Here is a 6,230-nt window from a genome sequence, read left to right as displayed (position 1 = left end):
TACCCAAGGGTGGGAGCGGGTGGCGTGCAGACAGCCTCTGGGGAGCACCCAGCTTTCTGCTTGAGAAACCCTCATCCCAGCCTGCCCATCACCCCTGAGTGGGGGTGTCACTCCACTCTGGGCTTAAAGGGTGAAATGGGGTCAGTAGCCATCTACATGGCCCCCCAAGAGTATGTTTGGACCCCACTTGTCTCTCCCAGGAGGAAAAGTAGTGGAGCCGAGGAGGTCACACTGCACCCTCCTGGTTAGGTCTTAGGGAAACACGGCTCCCTACCCTCCACCAACCCCCCCCCCCGCCCCGACCCCCCGTACTTCAGTCCCCACTGCCTGCGGGAGGAAAGAGGCTGCCTGCCTATTTTGCACAATTTATTTCTTTGGGGACAGACTCAGGCCCATGACAGACTCGAGGCTTTTTTTCCCACTGGGCTGCGGCAGTGGCCCCTTCCAGGCAGACGGCATGACCCACCCCAACCCTCCAGTCTGGGGCAGAGAGGACTGGCACCCCCAGGCACCGTGGACCCTGGTACCATGGCAGGGTCTGTTTAGAAAAACATCACTGAAAAGTTATAAAAGCTGAGGGGATGCGGGTGAGCTCCAGCCCTGAGGCCAGTCTACAGGGAGTGCCAGGACACAGGGGCAAGGGGCCAGGACACTCGGGGATGAAGCCCCTCCACCAGCAGAGGCGGCGGGAGCTGATGGGCTCATGGCCCGGAGCTCAGAAGGCCTGGTGGCTGGACCCCAGCTGCTGACCGAGGGTGCTGACCCAGGGCACGTGGAGAGGTATGACCATCCCTATGTGTGTCCACCTGTAACATTTCACAGCCCTCACCGAAGTGACACCCTCCCCTGGCCAGTCCCCACAGCACCCTCCTGCTTCCCCAGGCTTGGCCAGCAGAGGGCAGCAGGCTGCTGAGGGAAGCTGCCAGGCCCGGCCGGGACCACAGCCAGCAGGCCAGCAGGCCCACGGTTACAGCCTATCTGCCAGGTCCCATCGCTATGTCCACCGTGACAGTGAGGGCTGGGCTGCCACATGTCTCCTGGCTCTGGGTTCTCTGTAATGAAGAGCTCACAGTTAGACACATGTGACTGTTCCAGAGTTTGGGTCACCTCTCCCCACTCATAACGCCTGGTAGAGCTGCACAGAGGTCCTACCACCGAGGATGAAGACGCAAACTCGGACAGGCTGGAGGAGCAGAGCAGGGTTTGGAACCTCGTGACTGGCTCCTGAAATGGAGGTGACCTGGCTGGGGCACACATTCATCCAGTTGCACCCCCATTTTAGAGTCATCCCCAGGAGCCTCTGCAGCAATGTCTACACCCCAAGTTCATGACCACATTCTGGGACACATTTTAGAGCTCAGACGGAAACCAGTCCCAAGAAACAGGTCTGGTCAGGTCTTGGGTCAGGCAGGGAAGGCGCATTCTTGCATTGTGTGTTTTCAGTTGATTGTGGACCCCCGAGTGTGGAGTTCATCGCCGCCCCGAGATCCAGCGGCAGGTCCCGGAAACGCACTGCCACCTAGTGGGTGTTCTGCCCCTGTGGTGGTCTCTGCACAGACCGTCACCCCAGGCAGAAAGCAGGCGTGCCTAGTAAAGGGGCTCATCAGAAAGGTTCCCCAAGAGAAGGCAGAGCTGAGCTGAGGGCGAGACCAAAGCGCAGCTTCCCCAGCTGGTGGGGTGGGTGGGACCCTCCTCCTGGGGCGCCTCAAAGTCATCTGATCAATTTCCCTGACACCTCTCCCAGGAGATGAAGAGACTCACATTGTCCAGGAGCCTTTGAAGTACAAAGACCTTTTTTAAATATACAGAATTCCTTAGCTACCGAGACAAATGGAGGAAGATCTGACATTTATTGCGCATAATTTAAATTCAAATGGGCTCCCAATAAAGGGAAATGACAAGACAGTCTGAACTGCATGCCTTGGATTCTGATCCTTTCGCTGACGTGGGGACTCAAAGTGCTTTAGATCTATCTGCCTCACGTTCATAATTCAGAGAACAGACCAAACTGTGAGTATTGTGAAGCTGGTATTTTTATTCTTGAAATGAAGTTATCTCCGTCAGTGAATTATTTCTTTAAAAAAGAAAAAAACACTTAGAATGAGCAAGTGTTTTTCTCACTTTTAAGAATCTGATTCAAAAACAGGAAACATCACATCGCTGACAATGTTCCAAAAGACAGAGAAATACACAGGTGCGGATGGCTGCATTTAGAGAAGAGATTTTCCCAGAAGTACAGGCGGGGGGGGGGGGGCGGGGGCGGGGGGGGCGAGTAGTCTGAGTGGGAGAGGGAGTTCCTGCAGGTCTGGCCCTCTGGGCCTGGGGCTCACAGCTCCACACACAGGCTCCTCCTGCCCCTCCACACCCAGCAGCCTGCACTGAGCTGAGCCCAGCGCTGGAATGGAGGCTCAGGACACACAAGCTCCTAGTGGGAGAGTGGATGCAGGAGGGAGAGGAGGGTCCTGAGGAAGGAGGGCAGGGAGAGGGCAGGAGAGAAACTGGGTACTGGGAAGAGACTGCCAAAAGGCCCTAGTGAAAGGCACTGGAAACAATGCCGAGAAGAGCAGATGGGGGTGACGTCCTGGACCCAGAAAGCTGGGGACACAGGTAAATGTGTGTGGCCCTCTTAGTGCCTGAGGAGCTTTAACATCGCAGAGCAGTCTCTCCGTAGAGAACGCTGTACTATTGACTGTGTTCAGTTATGTGAAAAAAATGCAAATGACAATGCAATCTGTGAGCATCTCCAAAGTCCTGTGATGCCCACATTCCCAGAGGGACATGGTCACACCCTGTGGTTTACACACCGACTGACCAAGCTGGGAAATCAGGCCGGCCCAGGAGGCCAGTCAGCCCACCGAGCGCCCCCTCCCCTTGTCCCACTCAGTGTCGCTTGTAGGACAACCTGCTTCCTTCTCTCAGCCTCCACAGGAAGTTCATGTTTATTGAGCCTCTGACACTCTCCACAGTGCTGGGTGCAGGGTCGATATGATGAACTCAAAGTGCCTGCTTTTCCAGGAGTGATTTCTCCAGCGTGGCTCGGGGCTCACTTTGAGTCACGGCATCAACTGAATCAGCCACAGCCGCTTGATGCTTCCCACAGCCGTTCTCCATCACCCCTGTGAAGACAATCTTGGGAGGGGGTGCAGCCGGTTCCGTTCATGGGCCAGGGCACGAGGGTGTATTTCTGGCAAGGCAGTTCTAGTTTAGGCAGAGCAAGTGCTGGGGTCCTCCCCGTGGCTTACCCATGCCATGAAGGGGGGTTTGGGGTGTCACCTCCCCTTGTTTTGGGCCACAGCTTTGAGGTTACACCCGGGCTTCAATTTTTATTTTTATTTTATTTTTTTAGAGTGGAAGGGAAGAGGAGAGACACAGAGAAACATCGATGTGAGTGAAACCCATCAATTGGTTGCTTCCTGCACACTCCCTGACTGGGGCCAGGAACTGAGCCTGCAACTGAGGTACATGCCCTTGAATCGAACCCGAGACCCTTCAGTCCGAGAGCCAATGATCTAACCACTGAGCAAAGCCGGCCAGGTCCTGAGCTTCGATTCTGAGTGATTGTGAAGCCTCGGGAAAGGCACTTGACCTCCCTAAGCCTCAGTTTCCTCACCTGAAAATGAGCAGATGGTAGGTCTTGTGAGCATTAAATGATACGCATGTGAAGTGCTCAGGGCTGCTCCGGACTCTGGGAGAGCATTGGTGGTGCCGCTGAGAGGAGAGGCCGGCTCCGCATGCTTGGACCCGCCAGCCCTCGCGAGGTGCCCTTCTGCTGGACACAGGCTCGGTCCAGCGCATCAACGTGAGTCAGTGATTGAACTGAGCGCCTAGATGCACAGACAGCAAAGACAGCAAGACGGATGAGTGGATACAAGTCCGTTTATTGCACACATACACACTGCATTCGTTCTCTTCTGCTGCCCTAAGAATTGCCACAACATAATGGCTTCAGACAAGGCCCATCTATTCCCACAGTTCTGGAGGTCGGGATGGGCTCAGGATGGCTCAGCTGGCGATCGGCCTAGGCTGAAATCATGGTACCTGTCAGCAGGGCTGCCCAGCTTTCTGGAGGCTGAGAACAAGCCTACATCCAAGCTCTCAGCTGAATTCCGTTCCAGTGGTTCGTTGTAGGACTATAGGCCAGTTTCTGGCTGGCTCTCATCCAGGCTGGGCTTTGCTCCTAGAGGCTGTCCATGTCCCTTCTCGTGTTTTCCACGTGGCCCCTCCACCAACAGCAGGTCACGTCCCTCACACACTCTGCATCTCACTGTACAGCTGGAGAAAATGCTGTTTTTCAAGAGCTCGTGTAATTAGACTGGCACGTACACATAATCCCGGATAATCTCCCTATGTAAGTCTGTAACCCTAATATAGTCTAAGTCCCTTTGACCACATCATGTAATATCACCCTTTGTTTTGTGTGTGTGTGTGTGTGTGTGTGTGTGTGTTTTAATATATTTTTATTGATTTCAGAGAGGAAGGGAGAGGGTGAAACAGAAACATCAATGATGAGGGAGAATCATCAATTGACTGCCTCCTGCACGCTCCACACTAGGGATAGAGCCCCCAACCCGGGCATGTGTCCTGACACGGAATTAAACTGTGACATCCTGGTTCATGGGTTGATGCTCAACCACTGAGCGACACCGGCGGGGCAAGGACTTTTCTATCAAGCCATAAAATGTTATGGAGAAACCTTAAGTGCATATTACTAAGTGAAAGAAGCCACTATAAGACATGCTGGAAAAGGAAAGCCATGGAGACAGTAAAAAGGTCAGTGGTGGCCAGGGGTTGGGGGTAGGAGAGATGAAATGGTGGAGCACATAGGATTTTTTTTTTTAAAATATATTTTTATTGACTTCAGAAAGGAAGGAAGACAGAGCGATAGAAAGAAACATCAATGATGAGAATCATCGATCGGCTGCCTCCTGCACCACCCCCATTGGGGATCAAGCCCGAAGAGCCCGAAACCGGGGCATGTGCCCTTGATCGGGAATTGAACCGTGACCCCCTGGTTCATAGGTCGACACTCAACTACTGAGCCACCAAAGAATTTTTAAGGTATTAAAATTACTCTCTATGATATATAATTAGATACATGTCTCTATATCTATAGGTAGGGTACACCTATGACAACTCTGAGCTAGCTACTAAAATAAACTTAAAAACAATCCACACTTGGCATTTTAAATGGTATTTAGTCACTGAAATCTAAATAAATCAAATAATTTTTAAAGATATGCAAAGAACAACAACTGATTTCTTTCAAATTTTAAGGTATAAAGGAAAGCAGCTCCCTATGTTAAAAAATGTTACTTTTGTTTTATTTTAATTTAATAGTAGCTAATTAAGGAAAGACTACAGTCTAAACTAAAAGTAATTATCCTGCCTGCCATCACTTCAAGAGGCATCTTTAACACACATTAAAGCGTTTGCATATGACAGAATCTGATGCGTAACCCACTCTTCTCAACGGCTCCGGGGTAGACCGGCTAAATCTACAGGTGAGAAAAGGGGGCTGCCGACCCTCTCTCTGCTCGCCTTCAAGCAAAGTTGCAACTCACTGTCCGCAATTCTGCTCGCTTTCTCCTAAACGCGCAGGAAACAGGTCTGCAGCGTCCTCTGCGGGCTGCTCCGGTCCAGGTCAGAACCGGTATCCCACCTGCTGCAACCAGCGCCCCCTGCCCGCGCGCATCCCGCAGCCTCGGCGGCCAGCCACCTCCTCCCGCTCCTCACCGGCCGGGCCTCCGGAGTCCACCTCACCGCTCGCCACGCCCCTCTCCTTCGGGTTCTGTGCTCGGCCCCCTTTCCCACCTGTCCTCCCTCCCGGGGTGAGCTCACCTAGTCTCTCCAGGTTGCCAACGAGGACGAACAGAGGCCCCGGGCTCACGCTGTGTCGAAGGGACGCGGACCGGGTAGGCAGGCTCACGTGCGGCGCGCTCCAGGTGCGGCCCGGACCCCGACGCTCCGCCCACCCCCTCGGAGCGCGCTCCTATTGGCCGAGACGCTTGGTGGGGCGGGGCCTCCTAGAGCGGTGTCGTAACCCCGAGGGAGGCGTGCGGCGGGAGACTGCCCCGCGCCTGGTCTTCAAGGAACCGCCGGACCTGGGCTCACAGCCCATTGGCCGAGCTTCCCATGGCTGCCCAGTAGCGCCCCCTTCCGAACCCTGGACGCCGCACAAGGAATCTCGCACAGGCGCAGTCGGCGCGGCCCGGCAGCCCCCGGCAGCCCCC

The 6,230-nt window shown here is 54.1% G+C and overlaps 1 long non-coding RNA gene across 1 annotated transcript; it reads right to left on the bottom strand.

The window, feature by feature from the left end:
* Positions 1-2,921: 2,921 nt before the first annotated feature.
* Positions 2,922-5,913, bottom strand: LOC114232536 (uncharacterized). The gene is made up of 3 exons (XR_003618615.2): positions 5,839-5,913; positions 3,611-3,824; positions 2,922-3,129 (listed from the first exon to the last, which is right to left on the bottom strand). It is a non-coding gene; the product is annotated as an uncharacterized LOC114232536 (long non-coding RNA).
* Between the last annotated feature and the right edge of the window lie 317 nt (positions 5,914-6,230).

The sequence above is a fragment of the Eptesicus fuscus genome, chromosome 17 (genome assembly GCF_027574615.1).
Source record: "Eptesicus fuscus isolate TK198812 chromosome 17, DD_ASM_mEF_20220401, whole genome shotgun sequence".
Lineage (NCBI taxonomy): Eukaryota > Metazoa > Chordata > Mammalia > Chiroptera > Vespertilionidae > Eptesicus > Eptesicus fuscus.
Note: the sequence above shows the minus strand (reverse complement) of the source record. Positions and strands in the feature narration are given on the sequence as shown.